Source organism: Falco cherrug, chromosome 2 (genome assembly GCF_023634085.1).
Source record: "Falco cherrug isolate bFalChe1 chromosome 2, bFalChe1.pri, whole genome shotgun sequence".
Classification (NCBI taxonomy): domain Eukaryota; kingdom Metazoa; phylum Chordata; class Aves; order Falconiformes; family Falconidae; genus Falco; species Falco cherrug.
In genome coordinates, this window is record NC_073698.1 from 23,932,461 (window position 1) to 23,950,950 (window position 18,490).

The 18,490-nt window shown below is 44.9% G+C and overlaps 1 protein-coding gene across 2 annotated transcripts in view; it reads right to left on the bottom strand.

Moving 5' to 3' along the window:
• SLC7A1 (solute carrier family 7 member 1) overlaps positions 1–18,490 on the bottom strand; it is a 46,837-nt gene that overhangs the window by 24,555 nt on the left and 3,792 nt on the right. The gene's annotated exons all lie outside the window — the stretch shown is intronic.

The following is an 18,490-nucleotide window of genomic DNA, read 5'->3' on the forward strand; positions in this document are numbered from 1 at the left end:
GGTTTCCAGCCATAGTCCCATTGCAGCAACGGCGCTATTCCTGTCTACGAACCTGCTGGCACGGTGGCTTCTGCGTGCAAGTAGTTCCGGGGCAGCTCCCCTGCTTGGCACTTTATGATGGGATTAGCAGCATGGTAAAGTAAACCCCTCTCTGTGGAGGAATCCCTTAGGAAATCCTTTTCCCATTAGACACACGTATCTTGTAGTGCTATCCCAGGGGAAGATTTAGCTATGCAACTCGCCAAGCCTACAAACTTCACCATCTGCATAGGTGTCCACCTAACACAGACAGTAATAGTATACAATCGGTCAAACTAGCATGGCCAGCGGTGGGGGGGGTGTCAGGTCCTTGAGGACATTTGTGGAACTAATGCTGTTAGGGAGCCTGCCCATTCAAGATGTGTGTCCTTGGACACAGCCTGGGTATGGAAGTTCTGTCTTACTCTTTCTGAAAAAAATTAAGTACATTGCTTCAAAATTGTCCTTGCCTTTAGAGAACAGCTAGAGACCTCCTCTTCACAGCATCAGAAGGAATTTCTTGCTTTTTACACTGCCTAGCCCCAGCTGTCACAGGAAACCATGGCATTACATCAGGCCTTCCCTTAAAAACTTCTAGGTGCCTTACGTCCCTGTTAGAAAGCTCCACCAAAACGCTTTGGCCAGCAGCATTTACTCACACGCTCTTGTGCGAAGAATGGCCTTTCCCCACTTGAGTGGTTACCCCAGTGAACCTTTAGAGATCAGACATAACCTCTCAGCCTTCATTTTGCAAAGGTAAGTGATCCAAGCCCCAAAGATATGGACAGTCCCTTGCTCTGCCTGCAACTGTCCACCTCTGAACCACCCTCTGAACAGCAGCATATCCCACTAGCACCCATCTACTTGTTGCATCAAGAGGAACCATCAGAAGCAGCAAGAGCATCCAAAGAGCAACCACTAAGAACTCCAGTGGGTATCTCCTCTACCAGTGTGTTTTCCTCTCCCAGTCCCCGACTTCTCACTAAGAAGTCCCTTTTGCACCATGCCAGTTTCCTGCTAGTCCTCATCTTCTTTAAAAAACTTCCTGTATGGCACTGCATCAAAAGCTTTATTCAAGTCAGGATAAAGGAGAGCTATCATTCTTCAATTTAACCTTAAAAGTAAAACAAACAATAGTGCCCCCCCACCTTTCCTGTGCCTCTTATCAAATAAAACCGTCAGGTGGATCTGCCAGTCTTTCACAGGTAAACTCACTTCTCTCTTCACTCTTTTCCAGCCAATAGGCACCACCTCCTGCTTTGGCAGAGGTTTCACTTTGCTGGTTCACCACCATTTTTATGCCCTGGTTCTTTCTGACTAATTGTCCCCCACCCTCCTCTTCTGAGTGTTGCTCCCACTGGCTGTAGCCATTTTCCTCAGACCACACTGTGCCTTCATCCCAGCACCATTGTCCTCATTCAGAATTTGGCAGTTGGATAATGATGCTCTCCATAGCTAGGATGTTTCCATAGGACCTGCTGGATTACTCCTAATTCATATATGCAGAAAAACACATATTAAAATAAGGCAGTGCTGGGGGAGCCCTAACAAGGCATGTTCTTCACCTTGAATGGGCCTCCAGTGGAGGAAGTCCAACAATTGTGACAAGCACCAAGAAGCTCTGAACGTCGCTAGAGCCACACTCCAACCAAAGATGACAGACAACCTAAACCAGGGTAATAGAGCTGGCACTGACCATACTTTTACAAACAGATTTGGCTCTGGGAACCAAAATCACTACTATAAGACCTGAATTCAACTATTTAATGTGCATTAGCATTTCTGTCCTGAACACGAGTACTTTAAAAGTGAATGTCCTGGTTGCCCGGTTTATCACACTTTGATTCACACTGCAGAGAGCTCATGAAGTGCACAAACCCAATACTATGGGCATGAAACTAAACCTGTGGATGCTGCAGGGGCATAGGTAATGCATCCCAACACCTGATGGGTGCTCAGCCTGCAGGAACAGCTCTAGGAGAGCCTCCCCTGTAAGATACGTTGTGCAGACATCAGATTCTCAGCAGCAACTGCTGTGCTCTGCAAATCTACAGGCTCGGTTATTTGCTCACGTGGACACAGCCTACATGGATGAATGTCATCTTCCATCTCAGACTGCATCTGTAGCTTCAAGAAGCCCAGCCGGATTCCCACACTGCAGCATCAAGCCTGGCTTTAGCACCAGGACTTTAAAATGTTTCTTCATTAATTATGGAAAATGAGAAGGTTCTTTTACTTAGCTGCAAGGCTGGACTGAGGCATTCACTTTCCAACAAATACTGCCTTGTATACCAATAATGGAACAGCAGTATACATTGCATTTAGTAGTATTTTTGCCTGCACGTTATTCTCACCATACTATTGATGTTAGTGTGCAATTTACAGTATGGTCAAGATTGGTACTTCATCAGCTCCAGCTGATAATACACGCTAAGAAACTTAATTAACCAAGTCAGCTACTAAATTCAGTGCTTCAATTTTGTCACCACAGCATCAACTATAAAATCGAAAAACCTCTTTGCTTTTCCAAGACACAAGTCATAAGCCCTGGCTTAAATCCCTTTCTCTTGGCCTTACACTAACACCCTACTACGAGAAAGTAATTGCAACTGCAGGAACAAGGCTGAGGATTTACAAGTCCCACCGAGTTGGGAATTGTCTCCTCTACCAACAGCTTTCAAACATGCTTCTGAGACATGGATTTAAGACTGCTGGAAAAAGGCAGGTTTCAAGCCAATCTTACAAAAACCTTGTTTCATGAGCCATGGCAATTCCCAATGCACACAGAGAGGGAAAACTATCTTCTTTTTACCTAAGTGCATGCCTATGTCCGTTCACTCACACAGTCTCCTTCCCACTTGAACCTTACCCAAATCCATGCCAGCCAGGACTGCTTTCTGCTAATTGCTTTCCCCTGCAGACCTTCCCAAAGCAGGGACAAGGCAATCCTGAACTTTGAACTGGGGTAAGGTGCCAAGAAAAGCACGGCACTAGAGCATTCCCTATGCATATCGTTGCTTTCTAGGACAACACAAGTCCTTGACTTTGCTTAATTCCCACCAGAGTGATGCAGAGATCCCACTGATGCCTGCATCCTATGAAGACCACAGCAATGGGGCTAACTCATCCACCCTGTGGTGGCTTACATTCAGTCTGGAGCTCCAGGAAACAGGGAGGATCCCAGTGCTATGCAGCAAGAAATAAGAACAACCACTACAGATGATACAAAAAAGCCCTCCAAAACAAAACAAAGAAACCCCTGCCATAAACTGTAGCCAACTATAAGCAAGATACCCACAGGAGATGTGTTAATAGATTCATTTTTCAAAGGCAGTGTGAAAGTCAAGACAAGTATGACTCTGAACCAAACTCTGGATTTCAGGACAAACACAGGTTTATTCTGCAGTACAGAAACATCAAGAACTGCCAAAGGACTGGTGAAAAACAGTTTACTTCTTGTAAGTATTTATGGCAAGGTTTAGACATTCAACGGCCTGAACAGAGGAGTTAGAAGCAACACAGAAGAATACAGGGAAGTCCCAGCTAAGGCTATTAATAAAGACAGAAAGTGGAAAGGTGGTAGAGATGGCACAGCTCAGCAAGAAGCCAAGCGATGAGCCAGGGAGGTCCGCAGAGATGCAGTGCTGGTGGGCAGGGCTCACCTGCCCTTCGCACAGAGCCCCTGGGCAAGCCCAGATGGACTCCTGAGGTAGAGCTGGACCAACCACAGGGGACCACCACAGAAGCTTACAGGAGATCTTCCCGAGACATTTCACCCTGGCTGAGGCTACATGTCCAGGCCTCCCCAAGCCCTAGTGACTTAACACGTTATTTTGTGTTTCTCGGGGTTTGCACCTCCAAGTTAACATCAACCTTGCTGAGCATACTGGCTTTCATCCTACAAGGTACCGAGTATCCCTTACGTGGAAAATGAAGGTGAGGGAGGAGGGTGTCTTGCAGGGTTGGACCATGTAATGTGCAGAAGGAAAAGACTTGTGGTGTGAACTCACTCATCAACACAGGAGTTTCTACGATGCCCGCACAACAGGAAGGGGGCTAACCCTAAGAGCTAGATGCCACTAATGGTACGTCTGCTTGCAGTGTGTAAGTGACCTACTGCCCCCGTACACCACACAAAGCTCTAAGGAAGACATGCTCTGCAGTGAACAGAAGCAAAATGCAGAGGTCAGGCTGTGCAGCCTGACACGATCTTTGTCTAGAAAGTGCCTCCAGGTGGAGGTGGACCAAGGCTCCCCACAGATGAGAGCCACTCTCCCTCCTCCTTCCACCACCACTGATACACAAGGAGCTGCAGATGACAAGACTCTCAGGGTTTGGCTCAAGGCTTCTGCTTCAAAAAAGGTACTACATAACAGTAACGGTAGACCTTTTATTTCCGACATAGCCATTTAACTTAACTAAATCTGGTGCCTTGCAAAACGAACATGACTCAGTCTTCCCAAGCCAATGGGAGTTTTATCTCTGCATTGAAAATGAAGGTGTATCTGGTACAAAGGCATGGCAAATCACTTCTTTGGCAAGAATAGGGCTGGGGAGGGGCAACATCCCCAGCAGAGAAACAGCTCCTCCCTGCAAGGATGGAGGATCAAGCCACAAATCTGGCAAGGGTCTTTTTTTTGGGGGGGGGGGGGGGGGTGTTTGGTTTTGGTTTTTTTTTTTGGGGGGGGGGGGGGGGGCATAAGATTTATTCGTTAAAAAAAAAAAATTAAAATCTAGTGATTTATTTCAAGCTTATGTATCACTCAAGAGTATCTCACCACAGACATATTTCAAAACGATTTCATTCTGAAGCTCCCTCAGGCATATCTAAAGGTGTTCACAGCTGTACTACAGATATCAAAAATAAAGCAGAACTGCTTTTATGGATAATTTGTTTAGAAGATGGGCTATTTAATTATGACAGACCTGAAAATTAAGGCCGACATCCTGCAGTTGGTTTAATGCCAGCAGACAGTGTTCTTCTGGCTGACCTCAAGATCAAGATATCAACTTCATCCTGCTCAAAAAGCATCAGAAAATCTGAGCGTCTCTGTTGTGAACAAAATACCTCCTACAACCCGCAGATACCTGCACTGCAGCCATGTTCTGCATCCCTCACACACAGCGCTGCCCTTCATCTCTCAGACGACTGATCACCAACCTAAGCATCTCTCACATGTTTTTGTTGCTTTTGAAACAGCAGGTACCAAATCAACCTTTCACTTTCAATTATATTCACTGTAGCTTGGCAAAGAGACCTTCAATAAAGACAAGTGGGATTTTTTTTGGGGGGGGAGAACAATCTTTTGGTTTAGCAGGATGCAGGGGGCCATTACACCTCTGCCCAAAACCTTTCCTCTGATATAATTTGTTATCTTTGCAATTGTATCAAAGGGTGATTTTGGCGGAGATTATGGTTTTTCCCTCCTTAGAAGTTGGATCCGGCTGTGATCTCGCTTTCTGAAACAGCCGTTCTTGCCTTTGAAGTGAGGAAATGTGTTCTGGGCTGGTTCCTCTCACTCCCACTCCCAACCATACTTGAAACGATGAGCTTTTTTTTGAATGTACGGTCAGTATTCCTGTGGCACAATGCAGTCCTAATCACATAAAACAATATAAATTATTCCTGAAACGTTACCAGATGGTATATAACCACCTTCAAGTTGAGGAAACTTGATCTGAACGAACACAGATCAGCTTTGTTCTGCACACACCTAGCTCTCACTCCTGCTTTAGCTCTGGTTTCTCTGATGAGACTCAGGGAGCTGCAAGCCCCGGTCACTCAGACCCTGGGTAGGAAATAGCTTTACCCCAAGGCTCTGGGCACCTTCATGTTTCAGCAGGAGCCGAGGGCTTTGAGAGCAGCGGGAAGCAATGACGCACCTAGATAACCTAGCAGGGTGGACCTGGAGCAGGGGCCACATCCTTGGGTGAAATCCTGTCCCACTGAAGTCAATGGCAAAGCTCCCACCGACTTCAATAGGGGCCAAATTCCACCCACTGCTACTGGTCCTTGTCTTTTATTTACAGTGCATTTTGTGTTTGTTACTTTTGTTCCCCGTCCAAATTTTTGTGCCTTGACTGTATTGTATTTTCAAATAAAATAAGATATTCTTCCTCCTCTTATCTAATGGTTAACATACCTATTATATCAGGTTAATAGATTTCCTTCCCCATTAACAACATTTTAAAAAGGGACATTCTTCAAAACAATCCCATAAGAAAATAAGCAATCTTGCATCTGGTTAACAGCAAAAAGTAAACCATAACAAACATCTGTCCAGCTAAACATAAAACACCACGTGTAAAAATAAGCTGACAGGGCACCATTTTACACAAGCAGTACTATCACTTCCTAAACAATTACAATTTGTTTCAGCTTCTGAAAAAACCACTCCTTATCTATTTCAAGACTTTGCTGCTCTTGAGAATTTTCTTCTCCAATTTGCAGAAGAGCATAAAATTAAAGCCAATTATGCAGAACAAGGAGTTTTCTACTAAGGAAAGAAGAAAACCCAAGCCTAGCCCCATTGCATGTGCAACAAAGTCCCAAATCATCTCCTCAGAGGAAGCACAAACAGAAGTCCGCACTCAACGTTGTCCCACGTATGCTTATATCCGTTTTGAAACATGTGAGAACCTCCAATACCATTAGTAGCCTTCTGTCACAGCAAGGTGATGTCCTGTGGACAGTCTTATTTTCCTTAGTATCTTTTTGGTCTTCAACAAATGTATTTCCCATACCACTGTACCATCACTGCAGAAGCAGTTAGGCCACGTTGGTATGTCTGACAAACAATGTGGAATGGGTTTGGCCCTCTATCTCTAGTTTAAACACAGGTCAGCTCCCTGAACAAGTATGTAGCGACTATGCCAACTTTTTGATCAACACAAAGGTAACAAAACCATTTGGGAGCCCTTTCCAAAAGGCTGAGTTTGCTACTTCCATCCTCAAGGTAGTATCACTCACAGAGAAGTCCTGCACAGAAAAAGAAGAGGTGGAAACCCTCAATTCCTACTACTGACATTAGCTTTATTTGGGGTGTCAGATTTGACTGTAGCCTCCTAAATGCAAAGAGGTTATACATTGTACGGGACCAAGCCAGGACACTGAATGCTTTTTGAAGTATCATTCAGAAGTACAACGAGGAAAGTCAATAGTCACACCAAGGCACGTCAACCCTGGTGTGATGTGTGTAACGTGATCCTTCACAGTATAAAGCAGGAATTGTGTCAGATATGTCTTTCCAAAACGTCTTGCCTTGGAAATTCTCCTATGTTTTATTATGTTACTTTGCAACAAGTGATAGAGCAGAGACAAGATGGCTACAGCAGATGTGGAACATTCCCCACAGACAGTTAAACACTTATCTCAAGACTTTTTGAAACAGAAGCAAAAGACGTGGCATCAGACCCTAAGGTGCATCTGGCTGTGTCCCCAAAGCTGCTGCAAGTGTCCCCATCAGCTGTGCTGGACAAGGCAGGCAGTTTAGAGACAACACACTTAGGACAAGTGCCAGGAACCGACTCAGAAGCTGTGGTCGCCATTTGCAGATGCCTGCCACAAGCAAAAAGGCTGATGAAAATAAAGGCATGACCAAACATTAGCATTACGCAAAGCTGGAAGATATCCCATGATAGCAGCAGTAATGGCAAGGAGTCCAAGCCAAAAGCCACCAAAGTAACTCTAATTCTTTGCATTGCTTTCACTGTTACGTAAAGGAATACTGACCTGGTGAAGCATTTGCATCAGACAAGGAATGTCTTGTCCATGGGCTGTTAAAAGTTTTCCCTTCTTGATTGCCATAATTGTATTTTTTATTTTTCACAAGTGTGCATATATCTCAATATACATTACAGAAATGTCAATTACATCAGTGTGTGTATATATATATATGTATACGAAATGACAGTTCCGTTGTTAAAAAACAAAGATCAGCCACTAGAAAGGCATTTGCTACTCAAAAGAAGGAAGCCATCCAGTTAAATATAAACTACACACTAAGCACAGATAACAGCACACACACGTGGCTGTGCAGTGTATACAAAACACAGCCTTACTCACCTGCTTGAAGACACACTGCCTATAAGAAGGGGACTATAGCACTCTCCTCTGTTGAGTGTAACTGCCTTAACAAGTACGAGGGAGGTAGTGTTGGGGGACCAGCCCGCTGTCACAGACAGCTTGGAATGGTGCAGGTTTCTGTTCCTCAAGCTCCTGAGTGTAAGGGACATTTCCAAGGCAGCATCTCCAGCACTTCTCCAGGTACCTCGCAGCCCTGGAGAATTTCTTCCATTGGAAAAGGAGCGGTGAGGTACTCTGTCTAATCTGCATGCCACCCACTTGCCAGCCATCAGTTACTAAGTGGGGAACACAAAGTCCCATTGAACATGAAGATGCTGGTGCTCCAGCACTGCCTCAGGAGAATGGCAGGGTGCTGCAGCTCATTTAACTGCTTTCCATACTGTCACAGCTGCTGGCTGTACCAACAACAGAAGTTTCTCATCCCAGGACAACTCCTGAGATGGAAAAGACTGTCTTTTTCCCCAAATCCAGACAAGAAGTCTCAACTTCCCCAAAAATTTAAAGCAGGCAAACTTCAATGTTTTGCCTCATTATCTGCAGAAAACTCTATGTGGGTTATTTGTCATGATACACGAAACCCATTTTGAAACAATTAGTGATTTTTGACCAAAATAGAGAGGTTCCTGCTCTGAAAGTCCTGAGGGGAATGCTTCAACCTCCCAGAATTCAAGCTTCAAAAAACTCCAAAATGGAAGCCCAGTGGTGCCCATTCTTCTCCACAAAGCTTCAGCTGTGATTAACACCAAGCATGGCACACACTAAGCCATACAACACGTGGAAATTTGGATAGACGTTAATTCCCCTTTTTGGCTACTGCAGAAACACACAACTTAATCGGCTTAATTTGCAGTGGGGAATTTGATAAGACAACCACTTTCCAACTGCAGGCACAATGCAAGGCTAGAACAGGATGTAAGATCAGAGTCTCCACCACCCAAATGTTACAAGAACAAGAGAGAAAAATACCTGTTAGAACAGAGACTGGATATAACACATGCCTCAAAGCAGGGAAGACTCAGGTGCAGTCAGACAGCACATTTGTTTTGGTAGGGTTAAACTATGAAATCAGATCTTCCTCTCCTCAAGCTACCTGCATTGTCCCTGTAGCTGTACCACAATAACCACCTGGGGAATCACTCTGCAAGCAGCATCACTGAAACAAACCCAATGCTGTGCCTACAACTGACCAGATGGCAAGCCACTACAGACAGCAGCTGAGACAAGAGAGCGATGGGCCACTTTCCAGGATGGATTCCCACCTGAGAAGTACCATCCAGTGAAAGTGAGGATCCTCTGGCACCTCAAAACAGCACCCAGCTCTTTGGAGGAGGACAATATCAAATTTGCCACCCACAGCTCCTCAGGAATCAAAAAGTTAAGGAGATGTCTTCCTGCCTAGCTGATAAAGGGCATCGCACCTCTCTCATTACATGAATCGTTGTTTTCTGATGAGAAAGGATCTAATTGTAAAGTCTCCTACCAGCTCTAGTACAGTCTCCTCAAACAGTTCCTCAGCATAGCTTCAGATCACATTTTGCAAGAAAATTACTCTATTTAACTCCCTCCATTTTTCATAAAACCTGATCAGCGGATCTCCGCTGATATTGAGATTTCCCAAATGAAAGCCTGAAACAGACTGCAAGGGATCTACTCAAAGCAACACATAGCCCATAATCTGCCAGGGACTCAGCCTTGGCATCAAGCAAAAAATAAAGTAAGTGTTCTGGTAAACATTATTTAGTAAGTGAGTTTCTGTCTTTCTAAAGCCAGATAAGGTAAAGACAAAGCTTTGCTTAGCCAAAATGCTGGGCCATGCCATTTAGCAAGCTCCAGTCATGGTCATTGGACAACAGTCCTTGGAAAAAATGTGGGAAACATCCCTTAAGTGATAAGGAAGCAAATCAGACCAAGACAGAAGTTGTTTATTATTAAAACAGTATTGGGAAAACAAACAACAAATAAGAGCCCCAACCTTCATGCAGAACAACAGCTGCCATCCTGCACAGATGTAGGATGCACCCAATGAGCCAGACAGAAGGAAGGACAAAACTCCCTGAACACCATCATTTCACCAGGAGGAAGGGCACAGCTGAGTGGGGATTTTCAGCTGTGAACAACAGGCAGATCAAAGTGCATATAAGCCAGTGGATATTGGTACAAGCCTGAGCAGCAGAGAGCAGGTGGAGGTCAGCAGGTAGCTTGTGGTGAGCAGTGGCAGCTCCAGCTGGTGGCAGGGTCATGTGGCAGCAGCAGACCCTGGTCACCCCTGCCCAGCAGCCTGGAGCATCCCCCCCAAGCAACATGCCGGACCATGGACCAGGGTTTGGCCAGCCCCGTGGACCAGCACATCTGTACATCAGTTATTTCTCCAACAGGCACAGTCCCAGCACTGGTGCATGGCTTATCACCATGCTGCTGTCCCAGTTAAAAACTTCCTCCATTATGAGAACGGGTACTGACCCGAAGCAAAGGAACCCTTTACCAGGAAAGCAGTAAGTGTTTCTGTGCAAGAGGTGGAAGTGTTTGAAGAGCGGTTGTAGAGGAAATCCTCTAACAAACTTTGGAGGAATTGCCCACACAAGGGAGAGCTCAGCCCGCACTGGACACTCACTTCTTCAGGAAGGAAGGGGAGCAGAAATTGCACGTGCCCAAGTCTCAGGGCTCCCTGTGCCTTACATCAAGATGACTATAGGCTTCTGAGAAAGGTTTTGCTATCCTTGCGTAACTGCATCTGCAAATTAAGTGTTCAAGGCCAGGCTGGATAGGGTTTTGAGCAATGTCATCTAGTGAAAGATACCCCTGTCCATGGCAGGGGGGTTGGACTAGACGAGCTTTAAGGTCCCTTCTGACCCATAACATTCTAGGATTCTATGAAACAAAATATGCTGTATCACTCCTTTGGACTTACACAATCAAAATAAAGTCATTAGAAAGGAATTAGAAAAATGTTTTTATTAATCCAGGAGTTTTTCCACTGATTTGGAGGCCATTCGCAAGGGCTTGCCCCGTGCAGCCCTCTGAGTCAGACCTGACAGCCCTGCACCGATGGTTGTTGGATAGTGGCTCAACACAGAAGAAGAATTACAAAAATCTTCCCTTTTCTGAAGAAACTGAAGTTAATTTCTCATTAAGCAAGCCAGCTGCATTCAAAAATATTTTAGAACCTTCTGAGAGCACTTTCATGAGTGCAGACCTAACATTAAAGCTTTCTGCAAACATTATTTACACCATGCCAAAGAGAAGCCTAATGTGAAAGGAGCATTTTTAAAGTGTTCACTTTTAGACTCTGTATTCCCACATTCCAGCCATAATTCAAGGGCTGGGAAGGGATAAGCTACTTCCAAGCCCCACATGTTCATCATCGCAGGCAGAAACAAGCACTTCACACTCCCTTCAGCTGGTGTGTGCAGCCACACACCCTCCTGCAGCTGAGATGCTGTGTGTCTGCAGTTTCAGGGGTGGCTCTTGGCAGCTGCCTAGTGGACAAGTAATTCCCACTGGAGAGCTCTTCAGGAAGACCTTTGCCTGAGAGACAGTGCCCTGACACACACACACACTGGATTAAAAGCAGTAACCGAATGCTACCGTCTGATCAAGCCAGTACTGCCCTTTCAGCAGACTTACCCCAGGGTCATTCAGTGCCGAAGGAGCTAACAGCACGGGACTGGGAGGGTCTGCTGATGCGCTAGCTTCCTGGGAACAGCGCGAGGAGCAGAGCACAGGAGGAAGCCCTAACTGAGACTGTCTGGGCAGTGGGAGATGCTGAGCACCAACGGTGTGGCTACACTTCCAGTGTAACCAGAATATGGCAACGTCTCAACTCCCTGATGGTTAATGACACCCCCTCCACTGCCAGTCCATGACACATGCCTCACCAGGGACTGTTATTTTGGGATGGAAATTGGGCTGGGCAGGGCAGCCATGGAGCCCAGCCGCCAGGACCACAGGATATGTCCACGTCAGTGTAGTCTAGACAGACACCCACAGCAAAAGGGGAGCTGAGGATGGTGCAAAGAGGTGGAGCAGAGGAGGTAAAGCATGGCGCTGTATGAAGAAGAAAGAGAGGGGAGGTGATAAAAAGCCACCTGCCACCCCCACATTTGAGGGGGGGTATAACCCCCGCCTCCAGCAGTGCGACCAGCATGCACAGAAGTGATGGATGTGACACTCACCTCCTGGCCTGTGAGGAAGCACCACACCTTTGGCCATCCCTCACCATGGCAAGGCAGTGGGCACACACTTCTCACCTGAGATCAAACCAACCCAGCCACGACTGCCCACCTTGGCTCTCCCAGCTGAGCCAGCATCACTGCCCGTGCTGCCCTCAGGCTTGCAACAAGCTGCTCACATTGCATCATCTTCACACCTTCCTCCACTTCCCAGGCAGCTGCCCTCTGCAATATTCCCAACGACTGTAAGCAGAGAGGGCAGCTAAAAATGGACTAGTATTTAGGAATAGCAGCGATGCAGAGTCTGGTCTTTTTGGCAAGCACCACAAGTGGTTTCCATGGCAGCTTCACCCACACACTTGCCCGCTTGCTATTAGAACTTCACACTGCACGTCACCCACTTTCACTTCAGTTTTTGACCCAGTCCTGCCCAGCTCTGCAGTTCTTCAGTCTACACTACCAGAGCTAGTAAAAATCTCTTATTCAAAAGGACAGGAGCACTCAACTGAAAAAAAAAGTATACAAAATGGGATTACTAGTCTGACTGTTGGAAAAAAATTAAGTCTCAGAAGCGTTGTGTAAATAATCCCACAAGCTGTCACTGTAAAGACTGCAGCTCTTAAGTGTTGATGGATTTACAAAGTGCCTCTGAAAATTGCAACCATTTTAGGCATTTAAGCCTAAAATAAGTAGAGAGCATGGCAAATGATACAAGCATGATGTTTGACCAGTCTGACGTTGGGGTAACCCGCCACTCCTGTTTTCACACAGAGATATCAGAGTCCAGCTTCGATATATTCAACCCAAGTCAGTCTTATCAGAAACTAGGTACACTGATGCAGAACTACATTTCACAGCAAGGTAGGTGTGGAGTGTGTTTGCTTTGGATAAACACTCTTTTTTTAGCCACAAGCTCACCGTTCAGCTCTCCCCAGCTCCCTGAGAGGAAAGCTGTTGTCTAAGGGGAGTTTTGCTACCATCTAACCCTAACGTTCAAGGCTGCTGATGGGGAGGGGCTGGGAATAGAGGAAAAAAAAAAAATCATGTCCAAGCACAGCCTGCTTCATCTTTATCTCAGACCCTTTCTCAAAGTACAACCAAAAGGCTTCTCACTCCTGCCTGGGATCAAATCAAGAGTTGCTAAAGTTTGTTTGGGTCTTGTCCACCCCCCGCCACCCACTCAAAAAAAAAACCCCACCCCACAAAACAAAACAAAGATGACACCCACCAGCCAAACCAGGAGCTAGACCACAAGCTGCATCCACATCTCAGTGCTGAGAATGCCATGCAGAGGGAACCCCCACACCCCCTCAATGTGGAGGTTCCACACCGGCCAGCCCAAAAAGGGATTTTGGCAGAAAGCTTGTAACTGTCACTAAGGGACCTGTCAGCTGGAGGAGCAGGGAGAGCAGGGACAATGCAGAGATATCAGCATTTAAGAAATGCAAAAAGTTGGCAGGTTTGGCCTCAGCCCAGCCATGAGGCCACCGCAAAATACAGCGTGGACTCAGCCCCCCTGTTTAGCACAAGGGGAGGCATTACCTTGTAGCCAGCCTTACAGTTTATTTTGCTGTCTGTGCGGCAGAAAGCCAGCCCTCGTAACCCACATCTCTCCATGAACAGAATTTGTTCTGGCTCCCTCAGAAGCACAGGTCAACTTACACAAGAGATTAACTCCCATGAATAAAAAGTATATGGCAAATCTTTTTTTTGTTTTTGCTCAAACCCATCAGCCTAGTAGTTGTCAAATTTGTAGGCTAAAATCTTACTCTGATTTCTAATTTTATTGGAATTATCACCTGTACCTCTTTGCCCCTCATCAGAAGCCTGGTTTGCCTCAAAACCTGCACCCAGAACCCAGCAACAGAGGTCAGTGAAGGTGCCCAGCACATAGTCCCGTCAAGGGCAGTTATACTGCTATCCTTAAAAACAACTGCATCCCCATCAGCAGAAGTACAGTGTTTGGAGTAAATATGCACTTTTTATCGGGAGAAAAATGACTGGTATCACCCAGTGTACTAATACCTTTTCAAAACCTTACTATATTTTTCTACATCATTCTGGCATCAAAGGAAATCTCTCTTAACTATATTTACAGGGCTGGGAAGGTACACAGAGAGACCCAAATACAACAGTCTCCAGAGAGATGTTGCATTATACATGTCAACATACATCTCTGAGCACGTACAGTGCCATCTCTCCCCATGTCACTTATCTAGAACAAGAAACTTTGAAGTATAATAAGCTCTGCTGCTGCTAGGCTCTTTTAAGTGACAGCAGGAAGGAAACAAGCTACTGACTGTAAATACTCTGCTTAGCTCCACTGTACTGGGACTTGGAAAAAAAATTAATGGTTTTAAAGCAAAATAACCGAAACAAATGATAATTAGCATTTTCCCCCAAGGGTCTGAACAGCAGCATGAAAAGTGAAGAGCTGCCTTGTACTTTTGATGGTGCCCTGCACCATGCTGTTCTGCTCTCCAGGTATTTCCTTCGAAGGGAAAAGCAGGTTCAAAAGTACTCTAACATCTGTGATGCTTTATCTGGAGCAGCCAAAGCACAACAGCGTGGCTTCATCACTTACACAAGTTTCCTTGGGGGACATCCTTGTATTTTTTCACATACCAAACACATCAGGAGGGGTAGGATTCATTTTGACTAGCTTTTGCCAACTCCAAAGCAGACATTTGGGCTTGGGGTATCATCTCACTCCCCTCTGTAACCAACAGGCAAAGACAGGCACCTCGAGGTATAAATTTATCCCTTTGGAGGAGATACAGGAGGAATGGCCCTCCAGAGACACCTGCCTTCCCCAGCTACTGCAGGGCTCCAGCAGACTTCTATGAAAACTCCACCAGACAGCTCAAGACAGAAAACAGACTAAACCTAGAGCCAGCAGAAGCAAAAACACCTTAATATTTTTATCTATTAACTGTTCACAGAAGACAGATCCAAGACATGCAAGTCTAGTGATATCTGGGGCTTTAGCAATTCAGAAACCCACTTGCCTCACAAGAGCAATGACTCATCCTTACTCTTGCATTCCTCAAAAATGAGACTGACTGTTTCCTGGACAAACCTTTGGATTTCAGGAGTGACCAACCATTGATCCTAGCACCTCCAGAGCAAAGCATAAAAACATTTTGCTTCTGCTCTTCTCCAGTTACTTCACTGTTATGCTTTTCACTGTACTGCTTGTGTTGGTACCTTTCCTGAACTTAAAAGATGCTAGAGGCCAAACTCCCACTCTAGTCTCACAGAAGTTCTCATTTCCAAAATCCCAACAAACACCTATTGTTTTTCTCCTCCAAGATGTGGCACCTCCACATTAATCCATCATTCAGCTGCTGACTTCTGGGTGTTACACTTCAGTCCTGCTGTGGGTGCCAGAACATTTTGCTCCTTTCTTCCAGCAGACTGCACAGGCAGAAAGGACCTGCTTAATGCATCTGTAGTCAGCATGAGCAGATATGTAACAGTACGGCACCCTTGCGCTTCAAACCTGTTATCAGGCAAATTCAGGTAGTGATTGAAAGACAGACTTTTAAATACCTGTTTTGATCACTACTTCTCTATACAGCACCCATCTGTCTTTATTCAATGGGTTGCTAAAACAGTGCTGGACAAGTTAGTCAGGTCCTCAACTACATCACATTTTTTCCTGTGGTGACAATTATATTATACATTCATCATCACTATCTTTTAGCAGCTACATGATTGATACTGCAAATAATTTGTGAAAAACCTTCTGTTTCTGCTCTAGGTAACGCGAAAAAGAGTTGATTTTGCTGTATTTTTCTTAATCGCCTGCTCCCAGCTTTCAGAAGATACAAGCACACAAACCAATCTGATGCACTGACTGTCACTGCAAAGTGAGACAAATAAAAATCTTCACAACACATGTTACAGGTCATAGTGTTTTGTGAACTTCTTGGAAGGAAAACCCACCAACAATAGCACAGCATGCAGCATCATTCTTTGCTTGGGAATTATCTCATATGGGTCATCAAACAGCTGTCACACTGTGTGCAACGCCAAGTGGAATTTAATCAGCAACCCAAGGATGAAAGACTATATTCTGCTTACCTAAGCCAACTAACCCCCTCAGGAATATTTTCTAAAGGTACATCACATTATTTACATTGCTAGCTGACACTGCTTTGCAAGAGAGTCATTTCAACAAAATAAACTAGTTCTACAAATTCAACAATGCAGTTTTCCCAACTAGCTTATTTTAAGGATCCTTTACTCAACAAAACCAAGCTCTCCTTCAGGTTAAGGAAACAGTTCATTTGTCAAATCACAGTGATTTCTTTTACAGTGAATTTACTCCTGCCATGTACACATGTGAATAAACCTCCCATATCAGCATCCCTGAATTAAACTACTACTAGCATTACCAGTCACAGAAGGGCCTTCTGTTTGCCTGCTATACACAGAGTCACAACACCTTCCAACCTTACTGCAGAGGCAGTCTGGGAAAGGAGATCCTTGGAAGCAGCCCTGATCTCAGCAAAAATTAAAAGGTGATTTTGTAGGGTATTTCTTTTATAATGGAAAGTGGCACTTAACCATACCCCACAAATACCCCACAGTCAAAGCAAACTCACTTTTGGGTTAATCAAACCACTGAATCAACGTGGTCCACTGCAGACATACAGAGAGGCACTGTATCAGCATAGCTGCTGGTTTTCTTATGGCTCCAAGTGCACCAGCTGCTGAGGTCAATGTCCCCAGATGCTTGGTACCACCACTGCCTTCTGCCTCCCAGACATCATCATCCTCTCTGCTCCGTGCACTGAGCGATCTGTGCAGCATCCCAAATGACTCAAAACACTGCTAACTCAAGTTAAATATTTTCTAGAGACACAGCATACTATTTACTTTGCTAGATGAAACTTTAAAGACATAACTGAGCTGCTAACTTGAGTCAGCAAAAACCTACCACTGAAGCAGCCTGTCCCAGCCTCATATGGGTTGAGACAAGTCAGAGGAAAGCTCTCTCAAGACAAAGAGCTCTCATCAGCCAGAAAACTGAAGCAGCAATTACCTTTGCAACTGGGATGCCAGCAAGCAGCCACCAGCAGCAGACTTCTCAGCACGCACAACTGCAGCTGGAGATGATGTGCATCTACCCTACAACTCAGCTCTTCTCACCTTTATTAAAATACCTGGCAACATAAGACAGTCAGGCTCACACACGGCCAGGAATAATATGGGTCACAGCACACACTACTATTTGTTTTGAGAACACCCTCCCATTTAATAGAACAGGTTCCAGGAATAAATAAATGACCTGGTACGGGGGATTTTAACAGTCTGCCTAAATCAGTACCAGGGACAAACGCTAGTTAAATAAAAAGTTCATTGTTCAATTTTATATTTAACTCCAGAGTGACTCATAATAAACTTTCAGAAGTGCATGACTGTCAAATAGCCACTAACATTTGAGAAAAGCATAGCTCACTCAGTAAGTAAGGATAGTAATTAACTGCAACTCCTCAAAAACAGTATACCAAGTAAAATCTTCATTCCTGTAATTTAAAAATCAAATGAGCCAGGAAGGTCTACAAGGAAAAACAGAAAACAAGGATGTGGAAAATAATGAGGCAAAAGTGAACTGCAAAATCTGTATAGCTCAGAAAAGACAGCTGAGCTATTTCTCTGGAGGTCTGGTGAAAGGGAACCCGAGTTATTACTCATCTCAGAAAAAGGCAGGAGAAAGAGGTGTAAGAAAATATGAAGCTAAATACTACCGTTAAGTAGAGAGCAATAAAATTAGTATTTTAGTAAATACAGCAATCACGTGGATTCCTCAGAAAAGAGGTCAAGACACAGCATGGGAGGCACTAAGGAACAGGTAAGATTAACAGGAAAATGTAATGAGGGATCCTGCTCAGCAAAGAAGCTGATAGCAGGATTTTTTCCTATAGCAGTTACTGCAACTCATGAGCACATAAAAACTGCACCTCTGTGAAATAATGTTTTCTGAACTGTTTTTCACTTTGAGGGGGGGTAAGCACCCCAGAAACTAACAAATGTACCTGGAACTAAAGATTTCACAGTATTTTATTTTGGAAACTCTGAAACAAGGTACTTCTGTACCAGATACCATTCACGGGATTTATGACCCACCACCTTGGTGGTCTCCTGCAGAGCCAGGGACCCTGACAAGGGCATTAGCTGCTGACCCACTATCAATGGAAAGCAGCTCCAG